The sequence below is a fragment of the Onychostruthus taczanowskii genome, unplaced genomic scaffold (assembly GCF_017590055.1).
Source record: "Onychostruthus taczanowskii isolate IOZ18803 unplaced genomic scaffold, ASM1759005v1 scaffold17, whole genome shotgun sequence".
NCBI classification, from domain to species: Eukaryota; Metazoa; Chordata; class Aves; order Passeriformes; family Passeridae; genus Onychostruthus; species Onychostruthus taczanowskii.
The window spans coordinates 7,884,533-7,901,713 of NW_024498906.1; the positions used below are offsets into that span (position 1 = coordinate 7,884,533).

At 41.8% G+C, this 17,181-nt stretch overlaps 1 protein-coding gene across 2 annotated transcripts in view; it reads left to right on the plus strand.

Annotated features, from left to right (window-relative positions):
• The first annotated feature begins 8,123 nt into the window (after positions 1–8,123).
• Positions 8,124–17,181, plus strand: part of PRRG1 (proline rich and Gla domain 1) — a 31,139-nt gene continuing 22,081 nt past the window's right edge. The window contains exons 1-2 of one of the 2 annotated variants that reach the window (XM_041399982.1): positions 8,148–8,222; positions 10,400–10,518. The gene's annotated coding sequence lies outside the window, so the exon portion shown is untranslated. Of the gene's footprint in view, positions 8,223–10,399; positions 10,519–17,181 lie in introns of both variants that reach the window. The other variant, XM_041399981.1, reaches the window with a different exon arrangement.

Below are 17,181 nucleotides of genomic sequence, written 5' to 3' on the forward strand. Positions count from 1 at the left end.
CACCACAACAGACAAGAAAAGTGCTACAGTAAACCAACAAAGTTGCACTGGGGGAATGATATGTAACAGCAAAGGGTTGGGAAAATGCAGCTGCTGCTTCTGAATGCTGCCAGTGGAATTGCTCCAGGTCCACAAAGTCCATTTCTTGGCCGGAAGCTGTACAGGATATCCCAGAGCCCCCAAAGAGAAAACAGAAGCAGAAGCTGTCCATAAAGTTTAGTGAGTATCTAATTCATTGGGACTTCACAAAACAACAGCTAAAGACAAAACATTACATGGCTTTATAACAGATCTGGTTTTTCCCCATCCTGCTCTGAACATCTCATTGCACAATGCAGTGGCATTAAAGAGAGTGATGGGGTTGTCGTCAATCACTCTGGGGAGCCCTTTCTTCTAACAGGTAAGCAGTCTTATCAGGAATACCTCACAGAATCATAAAATATCCTGAGTTGGAATGAACCCACAAGTACTCCTGGCCCTGCATAGAACAGCCCCAAGAGTCACACCACGTGCCTGAGAGCATTGTCCAAACAGTCCTTGGGCTCTGCCAGGGTGCTGTGACCACTCTGAGGAGCCTGTTCCAGTGCCCAGCCACCCTCTGGGGAAGAACCTTTTCCTGATATCCAACCTAAACCTCCTCTGACACAACTTCAGGCCATTTCCTCAGTTCTGTCACTGTCCCCACAGAGCAGAGATCAGTGCCTGCCCCTCCTGTTCCCCTCACAAGGAAGCTGTAACTGCAGTGAGGTCTCCCCTCAGTCTCCTCCAGGATTAACAGACCAAGGGACCTCAGTCACTCCTCATACAACTTCTCCTCTAGGCCCTTCACCGTCCTCATTGCCCTCCTTTGGATGATTTCTAATATCTTTATATCTTTCTTATATTATGGTGCCACAGTAGGCATTATGAAAAGATGTCCGAACAGCCTGTGTAATTCAGGGCTTCTAAATGCTTATCTATCCCTGAAAAGTAGTTTGAGTTCAAATATAAAATATATGTATGTAAACTGCCCAATATACTACTATTCATTAGCTCCTGTACAACCTCACCTTCTATTTTTTTCAGTTTAGCAAGACTGTTGTTCATTTGAATCCTATCCTCAAGCATACTTGCAATTTCTCCATGTATTATCAAACAAGGTAATAAGTTTGCGGTTTGTTTTTTTTTATTTTGTTGCTCCCTGAATGGACCAGGACAACAGACAAATGCACAAGAAACTCTTGCGACATTGAAATTTTGGTCACTGCTTTCCATGCCTCTCTTGCCCTTCCCTTTCACTAAATACTAGAGAAAGCATTCCCAAATCTTCCTCTAATCATTAACATGGTTACATTTTTTGTTGTTTGCACTCTGCATGTTGCTGCTCTATAACCTTTTGGTTAGAAGGGTTGCTGGATATTGCACAGTTAAAACAAGGTGAGAAGGGTGCATCTTTAGCTAGAAGGTTAAACTACCTTTCGTCCTACTCCTGACCACGCATCAGTTGTTTGCTAATATGCTGTTAGCTATGTAGAAACAAGCTATACTGAAACTGCAATAATCCCCCAGGTCAGCCTATAAATCCCCCTGGCTATCCAGAAACAATAGTTAAGATATTTCAAAGCAGAGAAAGAACACATGCAAGTCACTTGCTCTTTGCAATGCTAAGTAGGATAAGCCAAAGGTGAATGTTTACATCACTGATGCTGATACAGAAGCTCAATCCTTGTGATTCCATGCAGGCCTGGGTGCAATCCATGGGAAGCCTCTCACTCCCTAACATGTTTCTAACTTGTGTCATCCAACTTGGTTCAAAACACAGGACCTGGCCCAGCCCACTGCTATTGTCCTAACCCTTGCAAAACTCACATTTGCATGGAGGTGGTCTGGAGAAAGAGGCACAAACCAGCTGATGCAGGGAGATGATGCTGGAGGTCTTCTAGTCCAAAACTCTGCACAGAGCAGGCTGGTCAAAAATCAACTGATTTTTAATATCTCAAGAATTGAGCCTACAGAGTTTCTCTGGGCAGCCTGTTCCAGTGTTTGACCCTCATTACAAAAAAATAAATTAAATTAAATTTCCTGTATTTCAGTTTGCACATTTGCCTTTTGTCCTGTCCCCAAGCACATCTAACAGGAGTCTGGCTTTGTCTTCTAAGAGAAAAACACCCCATGGGATATTTATACCCATGGATAAGATCCTCCTGAGCATTCTCTTCTCCAGGCTGAGTGGTCCCAGCGCTCCCAGCCTCTCCAGGCCCTCTGTTGTCTCCATGGCCCTTCTTCAGCTGTGTCTCACCAAGGCTCAGCAGAGGGAAGCATCACCCTGCACCAGCTGCTGTGGACACTGCCTGATGCAGACGTGGATGTTTTGCCACGAGGGCACATGGCATGGTCAGCTTGGTATTCACCAGGACTCCCAGATGTTTTCCTGCCAAGATGCTTTTCTGCCAAGATGCTTTCCAGGAGGTCAGTTGTACAGGGTAATTCCTCCCCAGGGGCAGGAATTGTCACTTCCCATTGTTCAGCTCTATGAAATTTCTGACCCTTCCCTCCAGCCTGCCAAGGTCCTTCTGAGCTGCAGGACACCCATCTGGTCTGTGAGTCACACACCCCAAGAGACCAGAAAAGAACTGGGGCCTTTTCATCACATCTCTCAATTAACACATTATAGCACAAGAGAGGGTTTTGTCTCCGTGGTGTTGTGAGGAAATTCAATATATGTACTTGAGGACCATACAGAATTAATGCCCTTCTCTTTAGACTTTCATTAACAATCAGAAAGCACAAAGGTCTGCATCTTGTAAGATCATTTGTTCTCTTATAAGATCATTTGTTCAATTCTCACAGCATGAAGTAACAAACCAAATAAATCAATTTCCAGTCACATTTTGTTGTCTTTTATATTTGGGATACTTGCTCTTTTTGAATATGTGCGCCTTGTCACTAAATGTGTGTATCAGCTTTATATTGTCAACAGCAGAACAGACTTTAAGAAAAAAAATATGTAGCAAGGGCTCTGTTTTGTTGAGATGTTCTGGAAAGACACTACAAACCATGGAAAGGAAATCTGAGTTGCTTGTGATGTTACAGGGATGTTGAGATTGCTAGAACAGCCCTACTAAATGTAGTTGCTTATTTATTTTTTATATCAAATGGGCTTTTAAAAGCTTTGCACAGTGCTATAAAATAAAAAGTCACTCATCTATGTCCTACTCTTCTTCTCTCAAAGTATGGAAATACATTCCAAAGTCACAGGGCAGAGTTTAGCAGTGAATCCAAATCACTTATTTCCACAAATATCATGGGAACTGGGATTTCCCTAACAGTTTTCACACTCTCTTTTAAGGATGGTATTATTTCATCGGCTATTTGTTTTTCTTCTAGATGTTAAGAATATTCTGAATATTTTAACATTTTTATTCAGTGAGAAAGAAAGCTACTTGCAAGCCCTGATTAGGAAGTTGCTTATTTTGTTGCCCCAGCCAGGATCTGGGCACATAATCTTCAGTTCCAAGGTCTACAACTGTATCAAATAACTTCCAGGTTCATGTCATACTGGGAGTTTGTGGTTGCTAATCTGTAGGGAAGAACTGTGCAGCTGAAATACCTGGATTGTTCTTAAGTATTTCTATTTATTTGCTTTACTTTTTCCTGGTTGGGGTTGTTGTGGGGTGGGGTTTTTTTTGGTTTTTTGTTTGTTTTTTTTGTTGGTTTTTTTTTTTTTAACACAAAAGAAGTTATGAGATACAGGATTAATCAGGAACAGAAAAATAATCACAGCAGTTTCCCAGGTGCCATATGGAGGCTACCAATCAAACTAAAATATGCATTACAAAAACAATGCTATAGGACGTATATGCAGCCTGCTCTTCATATCAATGTTACAGAACAGAAATAAGTTTGCAATTACTTTGTAATATTTGGCTCAGACCAATTGCACACTTGTGTGATCTCCAGTGATTCATGTGAACACCTTCACAGATGCAAAATGGTGCCTTCTGAGCAATTCACAAAAAGACTGGAACACACATCAAATCCTGTCAATGTTTGGGGAGGGAGTGCAGTGAATCATAAATTAATTTTTGAAAGAACAAAGCCATTTAGATGTGAGCAGTCATTCAGAAAACTAAACATTCTTATGTTGCTTTGCTGGAATAATGAAGGATTATTAAAAAATCCAAAATATTTGAATAGAGTTAATGTATTATGCAGTGATACTTAAATGCTCTTGAAAACAGCCCAAGAGTGTAGAATTTGTGTGTGTGGTGTTAAGAGTGCAGCAGGAGCTGCTGGGTGCAGCAGCAGCATTGGGGTCATGATGAGACATAGAGAACATCACTCACAGGGACCAACTCCCCCCTGACTAAAGGGACCTTTAATGGGCTCTAAAACCCAGCTGGTTTAGCCCTATGTGGCTGGGAGGATACTGCTCCAGTCCAGATCCCAGGGCAGAGGGACTGAGGGGGGAAGTGAATATGCTGGAAAACATCACGCAGTTCCCCACAGTGGTCATGGATTCTTTGTGTCCTGCATTCTTGCATTAAAACACCAGAAGTTTCAAAACTGGATGGCAGAATGAAGGGATAAAAGGAGGACAAGAGAATCTGTGTTCTTTTCTTGTCATCAGACTAACCCCTTCAGTGCTGAAGTTTTTCATTTGTCAGAAGAGAAAAAGTCCCAGAGCAGGAAATACCAAGTAGTGAGGACATTGGGTCTGCATGTGACATGGCACTTTAGAAGCCTCTTGGCTTAATATTTGTTTGTTTTGCTTGATGGCAAAGAAACAATAAACCAGTTGCATTCATGTGAAAAGTGTGATATCCTGAGAAATGGTCTAGTGCATGGTACGTATTAGCTGTGTGAACATAATGCACAGCATAAACAGGAAAACTCATATGAGAGTTTGAAAGGCAGCACTCATAATAATCCTTGGCAGTAAATCACAATTTTTATTAATTTCCCCCTTTGCCCATTTCAAGCAAGCTCTGTAAGTATCTTTACTCTTAACATATTGCTCACACATAAAATAAGGAGACTTTGTAAGGCACACTTCCTTTATACATGTACTCTGTGCCTAAATTTAGGGTATCTACAACAATATATTTTTCTAGAAAACAGTAGAGTGTCCCAGCTATTGTGCTGGGACACAATTCTGCTTCCTTCCATTTTTTAAGTCTTGTCAATTCTTTTACTGCAATAGGTTTTGAACTTTCATCTCTCTTCAGCCAAAAACCTTGTTTCTCCCATTCCTTGTCCTGGGCTGCATTATAAAGATAATTTTTTCAGTCCAGAAAAGTCTGGTTGAATCCTCACTTTTGTATCTATTTCTTCATGTTTTAGGAGTGGACCCCCTGAAGGTACCCTGGAGCTAGAAGCAAATGTGTAACTGTCTATGACAATCTTTTCAAAATCAAGTGACTGTTTACTCTTAGAGATGAAAGCAGATTTGACCTAAAAGTTACATTTTAATATTAATTGTATTAAAATGATTTCTGCACCATGACAGAATCTGGGGAAGAAATGGGGTTTAAGATGTGAAAACTGAGAGTCATTCAAACTCTCTAAATTGGAGTGAGATGGATTTGAAGAGTAGAGTGTTAGGTGGATAAGGAAGTGGTTGGATGGTCACACCCAGAGAACAGTGATCAGTGGCTCAGAGTCCCAATGACATCAGTGACAAGTGGTGTTCCTCAGGGGTCAGTTTTGGGGCCAGTGTTACTTGATATCTTCATTAATGTCATAGACAAAGCCTTTGAGTGTACCCTCAGCAACAGGAGGTTAGAGCCTTCCAGTGGGTTTGCTACTGCTGTTCTCATGGATGTTTAAGTCGTTATATGGAGTAACATCTCCAAGAAGTGGGACCCAAACATTCCTCCCATGTATGTAAAGTAGAAGAGTCGGGATTTAAACTCATTTTCAAAAATCCAAGGGAAGTACTAACACGGAAAAACTATTATCCATACTAATGGGCTTCTCTCTGTTCAGAAATTCCACCTTGGACAAATAGCTTAAATTTTATTAAACTATATCCTTAAAAACTGGCAACAGTAAGGTTCTCCAATGAGTTCTACTCAACTATTGGTCTGTTTTTATGCCTCCACTCCTTCCAGCAGGCTCAGTGCCAGTTTTCTCTCTTCCAATACAGCTGCGACATTTCTTGTCCTCTGTTCCCAGTGTTTTCTAGCATTTTCATTGCCCTTTTGAGCTTTTGGCCCTAAGCCTTCACAAACAAACTGTGCAATGCACCTGGAATCTAGGAAGAAAGTGCTGCATAATTATTAAGTTAAATATTGTCTCCTGACCCTTATAAAGAAATTTTTCATCTATTGCTTTTCCTGGTTATTTCCCAACCACCTGCCATTAAGTTAAATAGATATGGCTGAATGCTGCATATGCAAACAACCTGTAGCAAGTATTGGTAAATTATTACAGGAAAACTCTCTGCCTTCCAAAGAAAAGCAGACGTAAATTCAATTCTCTTGGAAACTCAGCCTCTGCTGGCGTGTGCCTCTCTCCATGGCCATTTGTTCTTAGGGCCTCCACAGACTTTCAAAGAGCAGAAGTATTTTTTCTCCCATTGATTCAAGGCATTGAAGTTTCTAGATAATTCTGTCAAAGGACTGTCAGACACATTAATGTAATTTCTTTTGTTTAAAATCTGATGGTCTCAGCGTCAGTTCTCAGCTGACATATATGGAATCATTAACTTTTATTATAGGTCAAGATTCATTAAAGGAGCTGAGACATGGCCTGAACTATTGAAAACTGTGTCATCTTTCCATTCCCTCAACTTCTCTGTGATTGTAGTGCTACCTCATTAGTTTTCTGCTCATTGTCAGTTGTCTCAATACAAAATAAAGTTTAAAAGATCTGGTATACAGCATAGCAACCAACCAAAAATTTGAGCCACAAAAATTCATATTCATATTCTTCATATTCATTGAATCTGAAGACAGCAGCAATGTAAACTTTAAAAAAAAAAAAAAAAAAAAAAAAAAAAAAAGCTCACTGCGTATTTATAGGGAACTTCAATTCCATTTTCACGGAATAAATGGTATTTTACGCTCCACACCATTTAGACCTCAATCTCTCTTCTGGCAAGCCAAGCTGTTATTTTTTGTGGATTGTTCCTAAATCATTTATAATCAGGCCACAGCACCACTGACAACAGCACCTTTGAAGTCAGGTAGGGATTATTAATTTGCTGTGAATTTTCTGAGGACTTTCATCTTCTTTCTATACACATCCATTAAAAGTCATAGAGGCGAGAATTAAGGTACCAGCCACAAAGAAAATTATGCTATCAAACTCTCTGATTTCAGATTTTCTGGACAGTGCAAAAAACCAAGCAGTCTTTACTTTTTAATGTGGAACATGACGTTTTAGGGTTCCTAAAATGCATTTTCCAGGAGGTGAGGTCTAAGAGCACTCAAAGGCTCAGAACTCTGGGCAATGAACCCCACATCTCCATGCAGCCTCCCTTGGGGGGCAAGGAAGGGGAAAATCATTACTTGTGGCACCATTTTTGGCCCTCCATCAAAGACCACAAACAGCAGTGTAAGTGTGTGTGTCTCTCTCTGTCTGTGTCTTCCCTAAAAGAAAAGACTCTGTCTGTCTATACAGGTTGGATACTGTGAGGAATTTCTTCACAGAAAGGGTGCTTAGATATCGGAACACACTGCCCAGGGAGATGGTGAAGTCACCAACCCTGGAGGTGTTAAAGACTGGATGTGGCTGCAGTCTGTTTGACACGGTCGTGTTCAGTCACACCTTGGACTCAGTGATCTCTGAGGTCTTTTCCGACCCAATTTATTCTGTAATTCCGGGATACAAACCGATACAAACTTTAAAACTGGAAACACCTCGGCGTAGAGGCTCGGTGAGGCCACAGCGGCCGCGCCCGCGGTCTTGATCCCCGGGGAGTGCCGAGCCCAGGGCTGCTACCGCGGGGAGCTCTCGACCGGGGGGTGGCGGACAGGATCACCCTGCCCCGGTGAGGGTGCCGATGGCCACCGTGCGAGGCCGCTAATCCCCGGGCCAGCTCCGAACGGGGACAGCGGTGCAATGAGCAGCGGGGCACGGGCGGGCGCTCCGAGTCGCCCCCAGTCTCTCCCCGCCTCACAGCCGCCCTTGGGCAGCCGGGCGCATGCGCGGAGGCGCCGCCTGCTCCGCCGAGCGCGCAGCGGGCGTTGGGGCAGCGCGGGGCGGCAGCGCTGATCCTGCTCCGCACCCGGGCGGCGGTGAGTGCGGGCAGTGCGGGTGAAGTGCGGGACTTACCTCTTCAGTTTCAAGGGCACGGGCAGCGCGGGGTGCGGGCGGGAGCCGCCGGCGGGAAGGGGCTGCCCGGCTCAGGGACGGCGGGAGCGGTGCCCGCAGGGAGCGCCCGGGGCGGGGTCCCGCACGGGCACCCCTGAGGGGAGTGAGGGTAGAACGCGCCCCGCTGCCCTCGCCCCTCGCCGCCCGCCGGCGGCCGGCAGCCTCCCGGTAAAGTCCTCTCCAAGCGTTTGTGCCGTTTCCAGTTAAGCCGCTGGAGAAAATGCGTGGCGTGTATTGAACAAAGGAAGAATCCTGCGGGATTTGTCTTTTGGAAGAGCTTAGCGACTCTCTCCAAAACAGGCAGCTGATACGTTTTTCTCCGAAGTTTTAAAAAACACCATCCCCCAAAACAAACCCGCGGAGCACAACCGCAGCCATCCGAGGCTCTCGTATTCCTGTCAGAACTTTTTCCACTGTCGGCAGGGTCACCCAGAGGCCCCGTCCGTGCTGGAGCTGCGGTGGCCGGGACAGGCGGTGCGGCTCGGGCTGTGCCTGCCGGGCTGGGAAGGTGTGTTTGGGAATGAGCCCGACCCTCCCGCGCTCTGGGGGACTTTTCCTAGGCCTGGTGCTGGCAAAGGAACAATTCATCCATATCCACAGGAAACAGGAGGGGCAGAGGCAGCCTCACTGCTACCACAGTTGGAGCTGGGATTCAGTGTTGCATTGGTTGAGGAGTGAGAGAGCTGGCGGTGATTGGGATTGTTGGGAACAAAACAGAGAGGAATGGAGCCAGTGAGTAAAAGGAAGAAGACTATAAGCACAGGAAACACTTGAAAGAATTTCAAGTTCTCATAGAAAAGTTTGTGAAGGGAAGAGGGACAGTTATGCAGATGTTGGTGTTCTAGATTAAAATCAAGACCTTCAATTTATTATTACTATTGACTGTCACTGAAAAAAGCCCTAGTTTGTATTTTTTTTCTGCTCATTACCATCTCCTTTACCATCTTCTCCCCTTGCTGGCACCATTGTTGATACAGCAGGGGCGGGGAGTGGCATGGAGCACTACCCACAGACTCAAACTGACCTTTCAAACATTTTTTCTGATTATCCTAGTTAGCAATCATGTCTGTTTCCCTGCACCGCCTTAGGGATGCTTACAGTGGCTCAAGGAAATGTGATTGGGAGAAAAAGAGTTTTTTAGTTGTACATAAATGATTAGGTATGTGTGTAGAAGCCCTGTTTTTTAATGTACACGTGTGTGTTATGCACACAGACACATACACCTGTGTGAAGGGATTGTGCAACTGGGAGGTTGAACATTCTGGCCCTTGTGTTGAACAGAGGGAGTGCCAGCGATAAAGCCCTGCAGAGGAGGTTTACAAGTGCAAGAGGTGATGAGCAGTCTGAGGAGACTTACCTAGTAAAGGTGACTGAGTTTGCAAGAGTAGTTCTTGCTGAACCAGGGCAGTGAGATTAGAATCCAGAGAAGACAGGACAGAGAACTTGTCTGTAAGAGTACTGCATGGAAACAGGAGTGAGATTTTTACTTACCTCTTCAGTTTCAGCCACCTCACTTCAACCTCTTGTAGACTAGAAAACTTTATTTTCTGAAACAGATTAGGCTGGAACCTGGCATCCTGAGTAACTCTGTATTCTTGGAACTAGCAAATATCAGGAAATCCCTGGATGAAACTTGGATTATCCTTTTTTCACACAAGTTCGTCCAGAAATTTGTGTCCAACTAGCGTACTCAAAAGAGCAAAGCATTGCATCTGATTGCAATATATGCAAGTGTTGAGATTATAACTTGATTTTCATTTTTCTTTTGAGAGAAGTGGATAGTTACACACAGAGTAACTGTACTCATAGTGTCATTTCCAGAAACACAAATGGAAAACTGAAGTTTTGAAGTTAGCTTTAATTCAGTCTCTCAATACATCTAGAATGAGCTACAGTTTTCTATTAATTAATAACATTGTTTCTTGCATAAAAAAATCCTGTTGTACTCAGGGTATTAAAGAGAGGAAGTATTTTGGTCTCATCCTCCTTACTTTGGTTTTGTGATGTCAAGACGTTTTGTTGATGTGACTCAAATCTGCCTCAAATTCTGCTTTGACCATGGAATTACAAATTTCCTTGTATCTTCTGCTTATCACCTTAGATCTCAGTACTCAACTAATTCTTCCCTTAATTGAGAAAACTCTCCTATAACAAGGAAATCATCCTCCCATTCCACATGAAGAGTGAAAGATAAAACTGTGGAGACCAAATCTGGTCCAGGTAGGATCTGATTTTTTTCAGGGTATTGAGTTCAGTTGTCCTCATTTATGTTAAGTTGCACAGGTGCAAATAAATTGAATGTTTGTTCTAAACCTATTCTGCTTTTGCAAATCAAGCAGTCAGATTTTGGGGGATGTGTCCCTAAAATAAAATATATGTAGTTGGTGTCCACATTGGACCAGCATTTTTAGGTAATTTATCTGGAGTCATGAATAAATTCTGTGGCAAAAGCAGGATAAAATATACTTCAGGACTGTGCTAATTTTAGACTACAGCAGTGTGAACCATTTTTGTTTGCTCTGTCATTTCAAACAGCTCCCTTTTCCTGTGATCCTCTTGTCCATCATTTTGTGCTGCCTGCCTCTGTGACCTTCCTCACCTGTGATAGTGAAATTTCCATATTCTTTTGGTGAGGCAGATCACAGGACCAATCAGGTTGAAAACAAAGACTTCTCTGACTTGTTTTTGGCTCCTGCCTGACTCAGGGAAACAGCTGGACAAGCAAGGAACAAGAGATGTGGTTGGTAGCACATGTATGAGTACTGGGGAAAAACTAACCCATTTTGCCCCTCTGCTTCCCTCTTTCATTATTCCAGTAAATCTTATATGTGTCATTTCTTCCCATTTACTGAACAAATTACACAAGATTCCTGTAGGCAAGAATTCTAATTTTTTTTTTTGCACCATCCTGTTAAGAGCTTTTGCTTTCAGTTTGTCAGCTCAACCCTGAATTTTGTTGCTCGTTTTCATCTCGCTCTTTCAGGAATTTCCATCAGCTGTGTTTCCAGGATGCTGTTGGTCTGGCTGATGTTTCTTTAATGGTTATTTTGCTTGAACCTCCAAAGACAATCTACTTTCTTGCCCCCACCATTGTCCACATTATAAACAAAAGCATGTGCAGTGGAGAACCCTACAGAGCTGGCAAAGGAGTGGCCTGAATGACCTAATGTCTCGTCTGTTCTCCTGCCAGCTGAGTTCAGATGTTGGTAACTATTTGACTTTTTAAAATCTAATCTGGCCATACCCAGACCTTTCCTTGTTTACCTTTGCTTGTCTTACTGATTCTTGTTAAGTAAAATTTGATACACATTTGTGTGGTTTGAAATAGACTTAACCCATTCTTTTCTTGCTGACACTTTTGATGGTGCTGATTATCAAGTAATAGGTGTTTTAATCAAGGTTGCTGAATACTATTATTAGAATAGCTACATTTCAAAAGCAAAGCCTGTCTCCATACTGACAGTTAAAGAAATTCCATGTTAACCACCTAAAATCACACCATGGATTTTGGCTTGCTAAGAAAACGTATCTGTTGAGAGCTCTTTTGTACCTATTTCAGGCTGTTGCTTTTTTTAAATAATACATAATCACTATGTAAAATAACTTCAACTTTGTATAAAAGTTAGGCATCTGTTCAGAACTACATTTATAAAATCAGACGAGAAATACATTTGCACAGCCCAGTATACTGGAGGTAGTATCCAGGGCTGAGACATGCACACCGTAGTAGCACAAAAAGTGTTGCCCATTTTCAAACCAGGAATGCTGCTTTGTGCAAATAGATTACTTTTTTTGACCACAGATATCTTTGCATGAGTGAGAGACAGACTATCCTGCAGCTGCATCTTGAAAGATCTTTGAGATCCCTTGCATTTTACAGATTTCTTACCTGCTCAGTGGGGTTTCATTTAAAGTGTTTGAATCAGCCTTCCTACATTGCTTCTGAAATTACTTTTGAAAGCTGGCATCTCATATTTGAAGGTCACACACTCAACATACTTTCAGTTTTTTATCTTAGTGGTCAGTCTGTACCAATATGATTACTCCAAGAGTGGTAGAACTAAGTGATGCTGAAATCCAGAGGTTCCATGTGAAGTGGAGGATGGGAGTAATTTGTCATACATAAAACTTAATCCCGGTGAAGTATTAATTTTGTCACCTGAAACTGCAGAAAACCTATATTTGCCAGAACTTCAGGGTGGGTGAGATTTTTTGTTTGTTTGTTTACACCAAGAATTGTGGTAATTCTGGATATTCCTGTTTTGCTGAGCTCTTTGTTTTCCTGTAGTATAACAATGGATGGACCAGTTTCAAGATTTACTTTACAGCAATTCTTCATTAAAATCCCTAAATTAACTGTTTAACATAACTGTCTAAACTGTAATATTCATTATCATCAGCTGTATTTGTAAATGTTTCCTACTTGGCATTGAAGAATGACTCGGAAGGTGTGAATTTGTTAGCTCAGTGGTGTGAAGGCAGTTTATGGAATCCTAGCAGGAAAATTCATAAATAGTGGCTTCAACAGACCTGTGAACTTCTGCACCTGGCTGTTTCTCTGGGTTTATCAGTGAGCTGTTTGCTGACCTTGTGTGTATTCTTCAGCTTTTATTTGCAGACTGTAACTTTTCAAATTATTTACTAAATAAACCTGGGAGGAGAAACAACTTTCTGTTTGTCTTTCTGTCCCTAGTCTCCATTCTCATGGCTGTGGGGCATTGGGAAGGGTTAAATGAGGTTTCAGGGTCAGTATTAGTTAAATCTCCTGCTACTTTTCCTATAGATTTCTCCCCTGGCAGCTGAGGCGAGCACAGTCTGTGATATTTTATTTCAATACTGCTGAGCACTTCTGAGTATCAGGAATGGAATGGAGTCGCTGTTGTGTTTGCTGTTTGCTGCTGTTGGTTGTCAGAGCTGTGGGCAGCAGTGAAATGAAGGCATGGCCTATTGAATGGGCGGCTGTGTAAGCAGCTTAACTCATCTAAGCTTCTCCCTCTGCCTGAAAACAGGAGTTCTTCCTTTTCTACTCCATCCTTGCTGGGTTTTGCATTTTGACTGCTTCCCTGGTGTTCTGCAGTCAGCTGCAGCAGGGACCTGATCTGTTTTATTTTAAAACAAGTGAGAAGGTGAACAAACTTGTCTTTTATGGAAAGGCCACTTAGGGTGAACTGTAAAGTGCCCAACCACAACCTCATCAGAGCTGCAGTTCTCAAAAATAGAAGTATCAAAGCACTTTCACTGTGGCTGTTTGTTAGGAACTCTTGGAAAAAAAGATTTGATTAAAGTTTTCATCTCAGTGTAAGAAAGAAATTTTTTACAGTGAGATCAATCATTCCCTGGAACAACGTCCCCAAGAGCATGTGGGGATCCCCATAACTAGAGGGTTGGTTTTTTGCAATTGGGTGCTAGATAACCTCATCAGGGCTGCCTTCCACACAAAAGGTTGGACCAGATAATCTTTTGACAGTCCTTGGCTGCTCTATGGTTCTGTGAAACTGTTTTTATGGGTGAAGCAATCTACACCAGAAATACACAGGGCAGAGATGCACCTGCTGATGGACAGCACATCTAGGATCTCTGCAGTGACTGCTGCAGTATATTACATATGTGAATGAGTTACCAGACCTAAAAAACATCAGTGGTGTATTTTTTGCATTAGAAGACTCCTCCACATTTTCTGTGTCCTAGAGTAGGTGTTCAGCTTTGTGGGGGAATAGGGGAACACCCTTTTAAATCTTCCAAGAACAAAATGTTAGACATGTTAGATTCTGTAGAGGATCTGTCAGTTATGAATGAAGTTTTCCAGAGCTAACTTTATTTTATTCTGTGTATGCTTTTGACACAACTAAGATAAATTACATCTTCAAACACAGTTAATTGCACACACAGATTTGACATATCAATTTGGCATGTGAGTTTTAGGAACTTCAATATGAACATCCTCTCAGTTGTTTTTGTTACATGCATTTTTGTGCTTCCTACTCAGGCAGAATGGGTGTTGTACTGACTCCCTTCATAAGGAGTAGAAGAGGAGCAATAGAATTATTGTTTTAGTTTTGGGAGTTTGTATTTTTACAGTGCTGGAAATTGCAAAAAATTGTTTATAAGTATGACCTGATACTGGCAGATATGGATTTATGCTGTGTGATTGATCAGCTGTGACTTGGATCCTCACTGTGATCCTTATTTCCTCATAAATGACAGTTTGAATTGGGTATTAGTTCACCTTCCAGTGTTTTCTCCAGTTATGATGTTCAGAATGCTTCCATCCTCTAGATCAGTGTGCTTCCTCTAGGGAAACTGCCATGAATTTAAGGTTTTCTACTGCTCCATAGTAGTTGATTGGAAGGGACCATGAGTAAAATTGCTGGACTGGAGGTCACAAGGGATGCAAAACTAGCTCCGTGGGAGGTTGACTTTGGTGGCAGATACAGTCTGGAAAGTTCTTATTTCCTTTCTGTGGCTGTCCTGAGGAGCAGAGTGCAGAGAGGAGAGGGAGATCAGTGTGAGAGGGACAGAGCTGAAGTGCAGAGCACAGAGCTGCATCAGCCACATCAGGGGACTGATGCCCACTGAAGGGTGGGTGGCAGTGGCAGGAAAAGAGGAGAAATTCCTTGACTCCTCTTCAAGGCTGAACTCAAAACATGTTTTGCTATACCCTAAATGTGTAAATGAGCTTTGTGGGTAGGTTTGTTCAGATCCTACTCAGAAAAAAAAAATAAAATTAAGTGCAATGCAGTAAAAGAATGTGTGCATCTTCATGTGTTTTGAAATTCAGCTAAAGTTATGTGAGAAATAGTGGCCATGGGTCTTGAGGGAGGGAAATAAGAGTATTTAGTATTTAAAAATAACCTTTTGTTTCCCCTGGTTTGTAGGGCTCTTTACCCTTCTGTTTTACTGCAGCTGCTCTGTGAATTCTGGTGATGTACAACTTTCTGTATGCTCTCTTTATGCAATTCCCCAGTGTGACAGAAAACTTAATAAAAATCTCTAAAGGAGTTGTGCCTCATTATCTTTTGCCTAGTTACCATATAATTCAATAAGATGAAATATGTGTTTATGACTCTTGCATAACTTGTCTGCAATTTGATTTTTGGTTGACTGGAAAATCCCATTAAAACATGTTCTGAAGTGTTGTCATATATGCATTGCTTCAGGGGAGGACAGGCAGGGTGGAAATTTATATTAGAGCATGCTGACAGTGTGTAAATGCTTGGAAGAGAAGGCTTTGTGTGCACATTTCTCTGGCTTAGTTTAGCACTTCACAAAGGAATTACTTTTTATTGGTTTGGGTTTAATTTTTCTAAATTAAATGGGATGTTAGACACTGGCCTACCAAACAAGTGCTAAATGCAGTATCTGTACAGGGCAGAGTGTTTCCTCATCACAGAAAAACAAACTTCATTAAGTAGTAATCTTATGTTTGCTATAAAATTATTGCACACAAAATAAAGGTGCCAATGTGAAATTACCCAGGTTCCTTTTTACTGCAAAAATGCACATTCTGAGATCTAGAATCTTTCTGGGGTTTCTTAAAAGCTACTTTAAAAATACTGGTAGTTTAGCGGTAATCTGATTTTTAAAAGTAGCTGTTGCTGCTTGCCTTTCACAATATTGTAATAATTCCAAGAAAAACTTCAGTGAGTTGAGGAAAACCTTTTTCAAATGCATGGAATTGTCAGGTATCTCTTTTTCTGTGGAAAGGGCAGGCTTGAATTTTGGATACAGATTAATAGAGTTGGAGGCTGAATCTTGTACAGTCAGTTTGTGTTATTGGAAAATCTGTAAAGGTATTATTTGTGACACTGGGGTCATGGTTTTGCTTTGTAAACTGTGTTGGGGAAGAAAGTATTTGTAAGAGTTTCAGAGCAGGATAAATGCTACATTGTTAGCTTTGATCTTGTGACCTTTTCTGAGCAGACAAACACTGTACCTGTAATGAAATGACATTTTTTGTGAATGGACTGTGCCCAGAGACTGTTCCTTGGCCCTTCTCTCTCATGTCTAGAGAGGTATAATCTAAAATAAAGGTAGTACTCTTTACTTTTTTTTTTCCTTCCCTACCTAACCCACATATGCTTTTAAAAGGCAGAAAGCACTGTTGTACTTTACTTTATACTCATTAAGAGTGCTTTGATGTGTTCACCTGGGAGACCAGAGGCAATGAAAAAGAGAGATTGTGCGTAGTCAGTAGGACCTCTGAAGGGACCACATGCCACCTATCAACTCAATTTCTGGTTGTGTCATGGTGCTATGTGCTGGTATTTACTCCTCTGGTCCTAATCCAGTTTTAAATCACTTTGGAGAAGAACTGGGTGTAGTTACCCATTTCATACTGGGCACGGGGCTCCTCTCCTTTCACAGCCAGGTAGTTACCAATATGAGCTACATCTGGAGAATTGTGTTACAGCAATCACCAAATCTCACACTCATTTATTGATTTCCTTTTTAGTTGTTTAATCTATTTCCACTTTTGTCCTGAACAGCATCCTATGGCAGCAAGTTCCATGAATTATACACTATGTGAAATTTCAGATCCTTTGGCTGATTTACATTTGTGTCAGCTGAGGTCAGTGGGTACCCTCCAGTTTCTCAAGTTGTGAGAAGTAATGGTTGACTGCAATGTATTGTATGTGTTACAGTTAGATCAGCTGAAGGTCTGCCTTCTCTGAACTGAGAGGTTTGTTACACAGTGATGATTTAAACCAAGGGGTATTTTCTTTCTTTCCAAATAAATAGCAACATGTAATTTTTCATCCATATACAATGCAGTTTTCAACTAAAGTTGGGAGCTGCTGACTATTCCTCAGTTTGTTGTCTGTAAAGCATCAGGAGATGGTCTGAACTGCAAAATCAAAGCTGGCTTGTTTGTAATCTAGAGAA